Source organism: Lepidochelys kempii, chromosome 10, assembly GCF_965140265.1.
Source record: "Lepidochelys kempii isolate rLepKem1 chromosome 10, rLepKem1.hap2, whole genome shotgun sequence".
Lineage (NCBI taxonomy): Eukaryota > Metazoa > Chordata > Testudines > Cheloniidae > Lepidochelys > Lepidochelys kempii.
In genome coordinates this window covers 54567088-54581091 of record NC_133265.1, presented here as the reverse complement: position 1 = coordinate 54581091, position 14004 = coordinate 54567088, and the positions used below count along the sequence as shown (strand labels likewise).

The 14004-nt window shown below is 40.5% G+C and overlaps 1 protein-coding gene across 1 annotated transcript in view; it reads right to left on the bottom strand.

Annotated features, from left to right (window-relative positions):
• OTUD7A (OTU deubiquitinase 7A) overlaps positions 1–8145 on the bottom strand; it is a 273562-nt gene extending 265417 nt beyond the window's left edge. Inside the window, exon 1 of the mRNA XM_073303652.1 lies at positions 8121–8145. The gene's annotated coding sequence lies outside the window, so the exon portion shown is untranslated. The remainder of the gene's footprint in view (positions 1–8120) is intronic.
• Between the last annotated feature and the right edge of the window lie 5859 nt (positions 8146–14004).

Below are 14004 nucleotides of genomic sequence, written 5' to 3'. Positions count from 1 at the left end.
CGTGGATTTAGGGACATGATTTGGGCCATCGTTGTGTACCTAAGTAATTATAAGGTTCCCATCCCTTTAGTAACTCAGCCCCTCACAAACATTAACTAACTTAGCCTCATAACACTCCTGTAAGATAAAGAAGTGTTGTCACCGTTTTACAGAAGGAAAATGGAGACAGAACACAATTGACTTTCCTGAGGTGAGAAAGAAAGCCAGTGGCCCAGAGGGGAACTGAACCTAGATCTGTTGAATCCCCATTTAGTGTCTTAAACATAGTAAACAAGTTAAATGTCATGACTATTTTGCACTTATACCACCTTTCATCTGAGGAGCTCAGTGTCAACAATCATTAACCCTTACAATACCCTTATGAGGTAGGTAGATATTACTACATGTTCATTTTATAAAAAGGCTATACAGAGGCAAAGAGGTTCAGTGACTTGCGTGAAGTCACAGAAAAGTCAATGAGAGCCAGGATTGAAGCCTGATTTGCAGTTCTGTGTTTTAACTAGTAATTACCAAATATTTGTGAATGAATACACAGCTATATGAAATTCAAAGGGTTTCCTAGTTCCTTATGAACTTAAATATGTGACCTTTTCTGAGGAAAAAAATCAGTTGGTACAGTTTTTTGAAAGGAGAAACTGGCTTATTTAGCACATGTACCTTTCTGCATTGTTTGATGTACAAATAGCTATTTCTATGAAAAAATTGCTTATAGTAAAATTTGGGGGAGGTGGGAGAGTTGCAAAAAATCCAAGTGAAATTTAGTAGAAAAATATAATGTACAAAATAGAAGTTATTAATCCTGCATTGGTCTGTCAGTATCCAGGTAACAACACTGCCTCCCTGCTTGACTGCCTTTCATCTGGTACTGCTATTATTTTTAAAACGGGTGAATGGTAACCAACAAGATTCTTTCGCATTCATTTAGCCAGTTTCTCTGGTCCTGCCAAATTGTGCTCAGGCATAGGGAAGGAAAGTAACAGAAAGGGGATTTAACCCTTCATTATTCCTTCCCGGCTGAAGGCTGGTCTACATTTACATTCATCTGCTGTTATTCCAGCCCCATCTGACCTGAGTTTTAAACAAGCAGTCAGCTGAGCCAGCTGATTTGCACCGCTAAACTAGGATTCAGAATCTTGCCCCAAAAGCCTAAGGCTGCACAGTCTTAACCTCTGCTGTTGACCACCTTTGGTCTTCCCTGCTCTGAAGCAGTAACTGGAGTAAGAAATAGGAAGGAGCATTGCTGATTTAGGCAAAAAACAAGAGATGCTTAGTGACTACAGCCAATATGAGTGATAAGATGGGTCAAGGAAGGGGCCAAACAAGCAACAGAATAAAAACTATTTTGGAAATTGCTCTCTGCTTATGTAAGATGTTTGTCTCGCTATGGCCTATTTGGGTTTCCCAATGAAATTAGAATTTTTCTAAATGATCTACAGCAAGATACTTACTACTTCAGTATTGAATAGTATAGGCATTCTGGGCATATATGATCCTTGAATCCATTTCCATATGTTCAGCTCTCATTTCAAAATATAAAAAATAGCCCTTAAACGTTTTCCAAAATGTTGCTCCCTACCCTGGGCAGTTGCATCACCAGGTGGAATTTGTATCAGCAGTGCATTTTTTAGAGAAAGGTACAAAACAGGGCACATGTAAAATTCAAGTGTGAAAAACTGCACCTGGCAGGAAGAAAATACACCTGCAATGGAATCCTCAAAGAATCACCTCTGGCAACATGTAGCCTTTAGGCCTACCACTGTTAACTGCACCCTTTGCAATTAAGTCAGAGATGCTCATAAATTGATGAAGTCTCCCTCTGTCTCCTTTTTTTTGGTACTATAGCAGCTCTACAAAGAGAGAGACTGACCTTACTCATGTTTTTAGAATATAATATTTCCCCATTGATTAATTATGGGGATCATCCTCCTCTTTTGGCTTTGTCATACGAACATAAGAATGGCCATAATGGGTTTGACCAATGATCCATCTAGCTCAGTAACCTGTCTTTCAACAGTAGCCCATGCCAGATGCTTCAGAGGGAACGAACAGAACAGGCAATCAAATGATCCATCCTATCATCTGGCAATCAGAGGCTAAGGACACTCAGAGCATGGGGTTCCATCCCTATCCACCCTGGCTAATAGCCATTGATGGACCTATCCTCCATGAACTTGTCTAGTTCTTTGAATCCTGTTATAGTTTTGGCCTTCACAACATCCCCTGGTAACAAATTCTACAGGTTGACTGTGTGTTGTTTGAAGAAGTACCTCCTTTTCTGTGTTTTAAACCTGTTGCCTATTAATTTCATTGGGTGACCCCTGGTTCTTGTTAGGAGAAAGGGTAAATAATATGTCTTTATTCACTTTATCCACACCAGGCATGATTTTCTAGATCATCATATCCCCTCTTACACGTCTCTTTTCCAAGCTGAAAAGTGCCAGTTTTATTAGTCTCTCCTCATACAGAAGCTGTTCTGTACCTTTAATCATTTTTGTTGCCCTTCTCTGTACTTTTTCCAATTCTAAGACTGACTGATTTATTTAGAGATGGGGCAACCAGAACTACATGTAGTGTTCAAGGTGTGGATGTACCATGGATTTAAATAATGGCATTATATTTTGTTTTATTATTTGTCCCTTTCTTAATGGTTCCTGACATGGTTAGCTTTTTGAATGCTGCTGTACATTCAGCAGATGTTTTCAGAGAACTATCCACAATGACTGCAAGATCGCATTCTTGAATAGTAACAGCTAATTTAGGCCATCATTTTGTATGTATAGTTGGGATGTTTTCTAATGTGCATTACATTTATGAATACTGAATTTCATCTGCAATTTTCAAAAAGAAAAGGAGTACTTTCTGTTCTTATGACAGTATCAATTTTGAGTTACATTGTTACTCATTACAGCTAAGCTTTTTCCTGTCCAAGTGTGCAATATTTTGAACAAATGTGCTGACACCCAAGATGTGAAGAAAGCTGTGGCCCTGAACATTCTGAATGTAATGGATGTGGGACAAGTAAGGAGAATCCAATCATCATCATCAGTGTTTCAAGACTGTTTTAGGTCAGATTAACATGTATATAAATGCACATGGACACAGTGAAGTTTATGTATCTATATTATAATCCCTAATTCTGTTACATCACTGATATGTCAGCTACTGTGATAGGCAGCAGTACTTTTTCCTGAATATTGCTGTCATGTTGAACAGCAAAGTATGTTCAAATTCTACATAATGTAAAAGTGAAGTACTCTGATCCAGTCATTGTTTTCTTGGGGAAAAGGATTTGAACTTCTACAGAATAAGTGAGATCACACCAATTCAGGGAGAAAGGGTGGAATCTTTTCTATAAATATATAGGGCCTTTTTGCTTATCAGGCATTATATAGCCCTTGAGGCTAATATGCACTAAGAACCTATTTTGCAATTAATTTTTCCTTTTGCTTCCAGACAAATGCTTTGAACCACTAGCATCTGGGAACAGGTTTCCAGCTCCCACAAGAGAAAAACATTCCTTTGCTTAAAATTTACAACTCATCAGCATTCATGGGTTTTTTTTTTTCCTGGAGTTGCTATTTTCCAAGTTTATATGAGGATAAGACAAACCATATAAGTAGCAAAACTATTAGCTGAGAATTTCCCAAGTGGATGTTCTTTTCTAGTAAATGTGCTGTGCAAAAGATCATGAAATCTATTTAAGACTTAACTTTAAAACATTTTATACCATTTACCCAGTTTTATACCACCACACAGATAGAGTCACAACTTTATTATAGAAACTATATGTACTACTTAATTAGAATACAGCCAGATAGTTATGTAAAGAATTAAGAATATTTAGTTTTATTTCTAGGTTCAATAAATTTGAAATTCTTCAAAGTTTAATTCAGTCATTTTAAAAATTGAAGTTGTGTTCAAATGTGTACTACTACCTTTTGTGAAGCATACTAGCAACTTAGATTAGTCTAAATATGCATTGCACAATATGTACATATAATTATGAATAAAATAATTTCAGAATAAATCAATGATCTAAAAAGTTGGAATCTTATATTACAAAGGCCACTCATTAACTTCACAGCATTATGTGCAACAACTTGCAATACTTCAAGAACGGTTATTTTTATTTATGTTATTTTGAGAGACATTTCTGTGGAGCTAGATTCTGCCCTCCTTTACTCACAATGGATAGTATCTTACTGTGTGATGAGACCCATTGATTTCAATTGGACTATCTGAATAATGGATAAGCATCAGAATCTTGCCCTTAGCAAAATTGTGGACCTGCTCTCTCCCATAAAAGCTAGTAGAAAATTTACCTTGACAAAACTCAAGGAATTTTGCTTGAGTAAGGATAGCAAGATTGGGTACATATCCCCAGTCCTGGAACAGATTGGCAATGCCCAGGCAAAGCAGCTATTACAAGACTGAGTCCTTACTCACTTGTTAAAGCCAGTGAGAGACACAAGGTGGGGGGGGGGGGAAGAGGGTGAGTGAGATAATCTTTTTTTGGATCAGCTTCTGCTGGTGAAGGAGACAAGCTTTCGAGTTTATGCAGACCTGAAGAGCTTTGTGGCAGTTTGAAAGCTTGTGCTCATGCATGGAGAAATATCAAGCTCATGCATGGAGAAATATCAGTAAAATAGAAAAAGGGAAATGCTGAGTAAAGACTGACTTTGCAGTTCTGGAGTTACTTGAGTAAGAACTGCAAGATCAGGCCCATATACAGTATGCAAAGAGTGATGTCATATTCCAAAAGGTAAACTGCAGTACTGGTAGCTGTGAAAGATAATGGAAGGGAGCCCCAAAAGAGAAAGACCACCAAGAAAATAACTATGTGCCTGGCAGGTATACACATGCCTAGAAAATGGAGCTCACCCATCCCAAAGTCTTCAATGTAGCAAAAAATATCTAAGGGTGGTGCAAAGAAATCCAGTATGCCTGTGGACTAGAGGTAGGCAGGTAGAATATGGGTTTTCCATATTGGTCAGAAAAGATAAGGTAATACAGAGAGCGGCAGGACCCATTCAATAAGAACTATGCATCATTTTGCTAAGTTGGCTACAGATTCCTTTTCAAAAAGGCTCCAATCCTCCAAAATTTGCAGCTTTCATAGTTATGAATATTGTTTTCCCCATGCCCAAATAGCTATGTTCAGCCACAAAGGGCTATGCAATCTATAAAATAGGATGAAGTTAAACAGGGTCTTTTTCTTGCTTGCACACAGTATATAAACCATCTTTTTAAAGAGACTTATGTTAGCCAGTTTGGCCTTTACAGAATTCAGGTTGGGTAGGTCCATAATATGCAACCTTGTGTGTTATGTCCAGCAGTCCAGCACCCTAGCCTGCTGGGGGGCTTAATAGCAAAAAGTGAACCTTGGTTTAATGGTTTTTTGGGTAGGTTATCCCCTGAAAGGAGGCTGTTGTGTACTGCTCTGCTGGTGCAGTCCTACTCTTGGTGGGTCCAACCATAAAAGGGGAATCCACCAGCAGAGTGTCACAATACTTGGTCCTACGCTAACCCTGCACCCCATGCAGCACTGCCCAGGCTACCTTCCCAGGGCTTCCTTCCCATATCTGAGCAATGCTGAAATCCTCGGCTGCCACTGGGGTCATTGGCAGCTAGAAGAAAAATCAGAATAGCCCTGGAGCTTAGACTGATTGTTCTGTGCACCTCATGAACCGATGTTCGCAAAGCCGGGAAACGTACAAAATCCATCCAAACATTCTTCCTCCATCAAGGCCTTCACCCAGCTGGCTGCTTCTGTCTGTAAGAGGAATGCAGGCACCAGGCCTGGCATTGGGGTGAGGGGGGGGAAGATAGAAATCAAAAGGCCTGAAGTTTTCCTGCCTTATTTCCCTCATACTTCCCCTGCTTTGCCTTTGATAGAAAACAAGGCATTTTACCTGTTTAAAGTCAGGAAGATAAAGTATCTCCTAATTTAAGTGCATCAAATACTCTGAACGCTACCATGAAGATGGAGAAAAATTATTCCCTTGCCACAGAGAGCAGGACAAGAGGCAATGGTTCAAACTACCGCATAGCAGATTTAGATTAGATATCAGGAACAAACTTCCTAACTGTACGAACAGGAGGACAATGGAACAGACAGCCTAGGGAAGCTGTAGAAGCTCCTTCCCTGGAGATTTTCAAAAGGAGGCTAGATAGCCGTCTGTCCTTAATGGTTTAGACACAAAGCCTGCATCTTGGCAGGGGTTAGACTAGATGACCCTGGCTGCCCCTTCTAACCATATGATTTGGCCCCAGAACACAGGTAGGGTCTCTTTCCTGGCAGGCCTTAACTCTATTCCCCATTACCTTCATGGTGGCAGCGGCCTAGCATCTGCAGCAACTCTTGACTACCCGGATGTCTGGAGAGCCTCAGAAACAACCCTTGGGCAGATGGTTTAGGGATGAGGCTCTCATCCTTTCCTGCTGCCTCCTAAGCCCGATGGCTTGAGGATTGGTCTGGCTGCTCCCTTTATGTCCTGTTTTCTTTGGGCGGGGGAGAGGGTCATTAGGCAGGGTTACTGTCCCACCCCCTTTGGGCGCCAGGACCACAGAAACCCTCCTTTTTCCGCTGCATAAGACCTGTGCTATTCCACAGGGGGACACACCACCCATTAAGGGCTAATGTGGTCGCTAGAATACTGCCGAGAAGCTCACTTACTAGTGCACAATTGGCACAGAGTTTGTGAGGGCTCTTTGGCTACCTTGCTAGACGATCAAGTAGTACTGTTCCTTCTGGCACAGAGTGGCTGATGACCTCTGAAGACCCAGGGCTGAAAGGTGTGTGAGGAGAGCAAGGCTAACCTGAAGGCAGGAGTAGTAAGTAGAGGAACCCTGGCGTTAGCACAGGCAGGGGTGGGATGTTTCTTTGAAGGTTTGACCTTAATACAAGCCCCCCAAGAGTGCACAAAGGGGTTAACCGTCTAACTCTTTGTGAGCCAAACTTCAGCATTCAGTTTACAAACAGCACTATGACCCAAACAATGCAGGGTTTGTTCAGTTCAGTTGCTCCCCACCCCAGGCTGGGTAGTACAAATGGGAATAAAAGGGTAACCTTTTTAACCAGTGGTATCAGAATGGAGATGAGAAAAACATTAGTACAAGCCCTGGTTCAGTGAATACAAACAGGCCGTATCACATGATGTACCTGCGGAAGAAATTTATGGTGATGAATTGCAAACCCTTTCTAGACTTCTGGCTGTGCCCCAGGAGCCAATGTAGCCTATTCCATCTATTTCATTTTTTCAATGGGTCTTTTGTTCATATAATATACTCAGTTAATTGCATCATTTCAGGAAATACCAGATCTATACACTTTCAGCTAGTAGCCCCAAACTGCATTTTCGTTTAACTTACATTCCTTAGGGAAGTATATATGCCATACTTCAACTTTTATTTAGAGACTGAAAACTTTTCGTAGTTCCTGCTTTAACAGAATATCCAGACTATGTTTTAAGAATGTTTTAATAATGAATCTCTATTCCCAAAAGACATGGTGAAGTTAAGCTCTCACATTTCAGAGATATGGTCAGTAAGGTTCAGTACTGGAAACTGCATTGGAGTTTGTTAAATGAAAGACCTGTTTGCTGCTTTGTTCAAATGTTTCTCAATTGCTCACTATTTCTGCCCATGGGGTTGTGGGCTATAATCCAACTAAAAGCATCCACAGCATGTTTTCAAGCTCAAGGTTCACCCAGGACTAATTGCTTTCTTTGTGTCAGTCTAATCTCACATGTACATCACCACATATCTTGAAAAGCTATATGTCCTGTGTGCCTTAACCAAATCCTGAAAACCTCAGTGTTTACATAGTCTTCATTCAGAGAAACCTCCAAAGTTCAGTGCAGTGGGAATGTTACCTATATAAACTCAATTTCAGGATTTGGCCTTTGACTAGAGGGGACAAGTGACAACTCTATGCGGGAGCGTATTCCTGTACCTTCATTTTCACACACAAGGAGTGCTGAAGTGGCTCCAGTAAGAGGTTTGCCTGAATAAAGTCTGTGCAATGACAGGACTGGCCCATTGTAAGGCACCCTATAGTGATGGCTATTTTATGCAGTGTTTCTCAATTTGTGGGAGAAAGCTATATAGCTTGGACTTACCCCAGTTCTCCTGAAGGACTGACAGGATCTTTGAAGTCAGGATTGTTCACCTGCCTTCCTTCTGCTTCGTCCAACCATGAGAACACCATCTGGGTAAAGGGCAACAGGCAGGTACACAATGACTCACCCAAGCTTCCCTACTTTTGCAACACTCAGTCCAGTCACAGAAGTGCATGTGGTCCAAACCCCTGGAGCCACTACAAGATGCTCAGCCCCCAAGAAGCAAAGCAGAATTTAGCATTGCTTCGTGGAGGAACAAGGAGGGGAAGTTACCAGAGAGTAAGAAAAATAGCCAAAGAGAATGAAAGTTATATGTATATAAAACACAGTATTCACAATAGAACTGCTTCATTCACTGCTATGGTAACTGTGTGCACTGAATGAAACAGAGCTCTGCTGAGAGAGAAAGAATGCTCTTACGAATCAGGCACTGGATCAAGACCCAGGAAATCTGGATTCTTGTCCTGCCTGTTACATATTGAGTGTGTGCACATGCTTGGGCAAATCACAATCTTTCTGTGCCTCAGTTTACCATTTGGAAAATAAATGGGGGTAGTACTTCCTTATCTTGTAGATAAGACATAAAATTGCAGGCGAGATGGGAATTAAAAAAACACAACAAAAACAACAAACAAACCAAAACACACCACACACTGTCCCAGGACATGTCACAAGGAAACACACAGCGAAGGGATCCCCAGTTGGCAATACATCAGTATTGGTGCCACCCAAGAATCATTGGGAAGCACTCATTTAAGGATAAACGTCGTATCAGTTCAGTTCTGCCCTCATTGTGGGATAGAGCTCTTAGTGATATCAATGACATTTATACATGTGACAATGCACAGCGACAGGTGTAGATTGACTAAACATGATAGGCCTGATCCTGAGCCCATTGAAAATCAATGGCAAAAAACTCCACTGACATCAATGGTGTAGGATAAAGCTCTAAATGGGGTAAATGTTGTTGCCTATTAATTTAGGAATCAATGTTTTCAGGATTTTTTTTTAAGTCACTATGAAGTTTATCACCCCACAGCGTAAACAGTACCTCAACATCATGCAGGATGACTTTATATCATAACAGAGGTGGCTGTTGGACATTTGCATGAAATATAATTTGAAACTTATCCGGAGGTTTTCAGCACCCGATCAGATGGCAATTGTTTGTAAGTCAGCCCTCTGGCTAATGAACTCCTGACTTCATACTAAGGAGTTTTACAAGACAAATTACCATTGCACCAGTAAACCTAACCATAATTTACATTGACAAGCATGGAAATTTCCGAATTAAACCAAACACATGGTTGTAATATTTACGGAATATTCAGCATGCTAAACACACCAAAACCTCCTTGGTCCCCCCACTTCCCCAATGTCAGATAAACACAGACGTTACTCTAGTCACTGACAAATGTGCACAGAAATCTGCATCAGTGATCAAGGTGTGCAGCTGGACATTCATGCTGATCAGCGCCTGTCACTGGTGACGGGCTCGCTAGTGAAGTCTTTTCCCTCATGCTGTTAAAGAGGATTGTGAGGATCTCGACTGAATCAGCAGAATACTATTTTCTTGGGAGACAGTATGGGGTTATTGCTTCCCCAAAATGGATTCTAGTAAATACATTTGTATTGTAAATTTATATAATTAAATAAGTTACAAAAATAGTGTAAATGAGTCAAGAACCTATCCCATCCTCAACAGTGCACATACTCCCTGACTTACAGTAGGGTACAAATTCCTCCCTTTTGTGGGATGTGTCTGAACTGCTAGCTTCAAAGCAACAACACAACCACCTCAGTCCAATTTTCCCCTCTGAGCTTTGCTGTCACTAGGGTTTCCCTCTAGGACCATCTGTGCTCATTCCCTAGAGAGCTACTCCGACTTCCCTCAGAGCCTAGTTAGAGCTAGCAAATTATATATGCTGTAGTAGTGAGACAGAGCTTCTACAGCCTTATGCTGTGTTTAACAACTGCAAACAAACGTGAGTCAGCAGAAGCACCATGCTTTTACATAAAGGGAAAAAAAAAATCAAACAATGACCTGGTCATACAATAGGCAGGTATGCAGACAGCACCCAAAACAGTCTGATAGCGCTGAATTATATTGTATGTTGACTGAACTGCAGGTGTTATATATGGTAAGACTTCAAAGGGAGCATGACTGGGCGCTGCAGTCCGATGAAACAAAAAGGTACATACTTAAATTGAAGTAATCCCAGCTTGCCAATAAACTCTGAAGTTGTTTAACTTTCATGCAAGCCACATATTAAAATGCTCTGTATGTTATGATTTACTTAATGTGATTATCTAATTTGTATGTATGTATCATTTCTGTATCTAAAGTTCAGAATATTGACTATGTAACAATTACAACTGTGTGTACACTTGGGGAAACATCTACCAGACAGCAGGCCATCAACCTTGATGGGCCATTAGGAAGAAACAATAAGACTTTGAAGATACTATCTCTCTCCTTCCTGAGAAGCAAGGTTGCTTTGATATTACAAGGTCAGGTGGTCATGTCACCTGGTACTAAATACCATCTTGGACTTCTAGTGATTTACCACTAAAAGGAGGGGTAGGTCAAGACTGGGAAACAAAAGGTTCACATCTTATGTAAATTCTATTTAAGGCTGGAAAGTAAGTTGATCTTGGTTCACTCTTCACTGAATCCCCACTCAGGATGACAGCTGGAAAGATCTGAGAGACAGACAGCAAGGGGGAGAAGAAGAGGAGAAAAGAGTTGAGCCCAGACTGGAAAAGGGATCTGGTCAGTGAATATGGTGCCTGAACATTTAAGCTGCAAGCAGGGTAGCTAACCTTCAAGAATTTCTGCAACCTGCCCCAAAAGCAATGTTTAGGGTGAGAAATTACTTCTTGAATCCAGTCTCTTTACTAAGCAAATAAAACAAAACCTGCATAGTAAGCTTAAGATCTTAATCTGCTTTGTTCTGTTTGCTATCCCTTATAATCACCTAAAAACTATAAAGGCAATAAACTTGTTTTGTTTGTGCGATTTATAACTGGGAGGCAAGAAGTTGTGCACATCTTCCTCCACATTGAGGAGGAGGGTGAATTTATGAGTTTACATTGTATAGATTTCTCTACAGTGCAAGACAATATAACTTGGGGTTTACTCCCCAAGGGAGGAGATGTGCACGTGAGTCCTGGGTGAATCTCTAAACTGAATGCGCTCACACAGAGCTGACTTCAGTCTGTCTCTGCAGCTGGGTGTGATCTTACTTGTGTGTGTGTGTGCTTGCGAAGGCTTGAGGGTCTGGCCCAGCATAAAAGGGGTCAGGAAGCCCAGGCTGGTGGAATGGGTGGGCTCAGTGAGACCTCAGCACATCAGATGGCATCCCAGATTGGGAGGGGGTGTCCAACCCATCAGTGTTATTAGCATAGCTAGAGTGGAAAAGTCAGTCAAATTAGTTAACTGTGTTCCCCAGTTAAGATCATAAAGACATAGGTTTTCAAGTCACCAGCTCATACAGTCAGTAAGAATCGTTGATGTATCATACTGGATTATTCTGGAGCAGGGCTGTGAAGATGTGATATTTTTGAACTATTAGAAAAAGCAAAGCTTTCCTTTTGAAGTTTCCATCTTTATTAATTTAATTTTTAAAATCAGATATATCAGCATGGGATGTTTTAAATGATCTGCACTGAGTGGAGATGACAAATTTCTTCAGATCTTTGGCATTATGGTTCAACTGATATATTCTTTCACCACAGTACAAGCTGCATAACAACCTCCCCCGCAAGTACTCTACTTTCCAGATTCCTATTGCTGGTGGTGTGAAGTTTGCCATAGTTCTTGTCTGGCCTATTATGGTCCATCAGCTTGAGGGTCGGATGTGTGTCCAAATGGTAAGCCACCTTTGAATGGTTTATGACACATTATAACCAGTTCTGAGGGAAGTTCAGATAGCAAATTCTGTAGTACAACCACTGCACAAAATTAAAATAAAAATAAAAGCTACATAGTGTCTGACCAATAGGCAAAATGAGCTACATAGAGCTTTACAGCAGAGGAAAAGTATTTGTAGGTCAAGAATTCATACCAAAATACTTCTCTGCTTCTCACTTCCATGCACTCTCTAGGTACAACAGTAACAGCACAATACAGTATCTGACTAAAGTTATGGAACACAGATGCCAGGAACCTGAGAATCACCCCAATTTACCTTTTAAAAATCAAATGCACAGAGAAATTTTTATAACTTGCTCTTGCTTCTTCCTTGAAAGCAGATTAGAAGCTGCTTGTTGGTAGAGTGCACAAGAGACCAAGCCCTTTAATTGATCTGTTTTCCCTTCACTCTGCACGTACAGGGACACATTTAAGCATCTACAGATGGATTAAGCACCCAGGTACGAATGCAGAACCTTGAAGAATGTTTCCCTACTAATATTTGTGGGTTGTTTTGAGTTTCTTTAAAGATAACCTCAGTCACCAATTTAGACCTGCTTTCCCAGTAAGGGGTTAAGAATGAGTTTACCAGGATTTTAACGCAAAACAACAAATCAGGCCCTGTTTACTACAATAAGTTTACTGACACTCGGTCTGCTTGTGCTAAGGAGGTTTGGAAGCCTGTGTGTACTTGGATTGACTTGTGGTTGTGTAACACAGAGTGCTGGGAGGCTTCCAAAGTTTGGAGTTTTGTTGAAAAAGCTCGAATGTAAAATTAACCTAAAACACATAAACCGCTATTTTTCTTCCAGAGATTTGTCAGTTCTTTTGCGGTCTTTCTAGGAGGCAGGAGACTGCTCTTTAAAAGGATTTCAAATCACTTGTATCTTGGCAGTGGGTTAGATTAGAGGACTCTCGCGGTCCCTTCTGACCCTATGGTTCTTTGCTGTAAAAGTAATAGACTAACAATAGTAATCAAAGCTGTTACCAAGAGGCTACTTTGGGGACTCGGCTGAAATAGACAGCAACAGTTAGGTCTCTTAACTAGCACAATGTTTTTGCAGATGCACAGCATGCTACAGGGCTGGTACCTGCTTTAGAGATCTCTTTTAGATTCTGAAAATGCTAACCTTGCATTGATTTAATACAATTCAACATTCTGCCCTCAGAGGGGTATATGGCCAGTGGAAGCAATGCAGAAAAAAGTGTCTTAAGCTTGAAATGACTACTGGCCCTTCTAAAGCGACTTCTGTGACAGCGATCTTGCTGAAAACCGTTATCCTCTGTGACATCAGTCATATGACACTGTATCCTTGTAAAGCTGTTTCTAGGTTAATTTAGTGCTGATCTCACAAACAGAAGTGCCTTACTCTAAGTATGGACATTTTTCTAATACTGATAATATAATGCAGTATGGCATAAATATAGCTAAGTATTTTTTAATATTCTTATTGAATTTTGCATCTTAAAGGATCCATTATTCAGGAAATCACTCAGGCATACACTTGAGTCCCATAGACTTCAAAACAGGCTTAAGCAGGTGCTCAGAATTAAGCATGGGCTTAAATACTTTCTTGATTGGAGATGCTTTTCTCAACTGGAAGAGAGTTTTGCAAAAACTTACTCTACTATCTTCACACATACAGCGTGAAGATAAACATACAAGACATCAATGTACGAAAACTGACACTGAAAATTACACCTCCCAACTCAGATCCGTCCTCTGTGTGTGTATATTCAGAATCACATCTTTTCCCTTAATTTTAATCACTAAAGTTTTTATTGCTTTTTCCTCCCACCAGCCCTGTAATGCTATACCAGCTATTAGAAAATGAGCTGGATTCTATTCTTCTTTCTTCACTGTCACAGACATGTTAAGGAAGTCTATATTGCTACGTAGGCAAGCTTGCCTTTGTAATAGATGGTACTTTACACCAAAAAGGTCACAATATTCAAGTTACTCCCACTCCC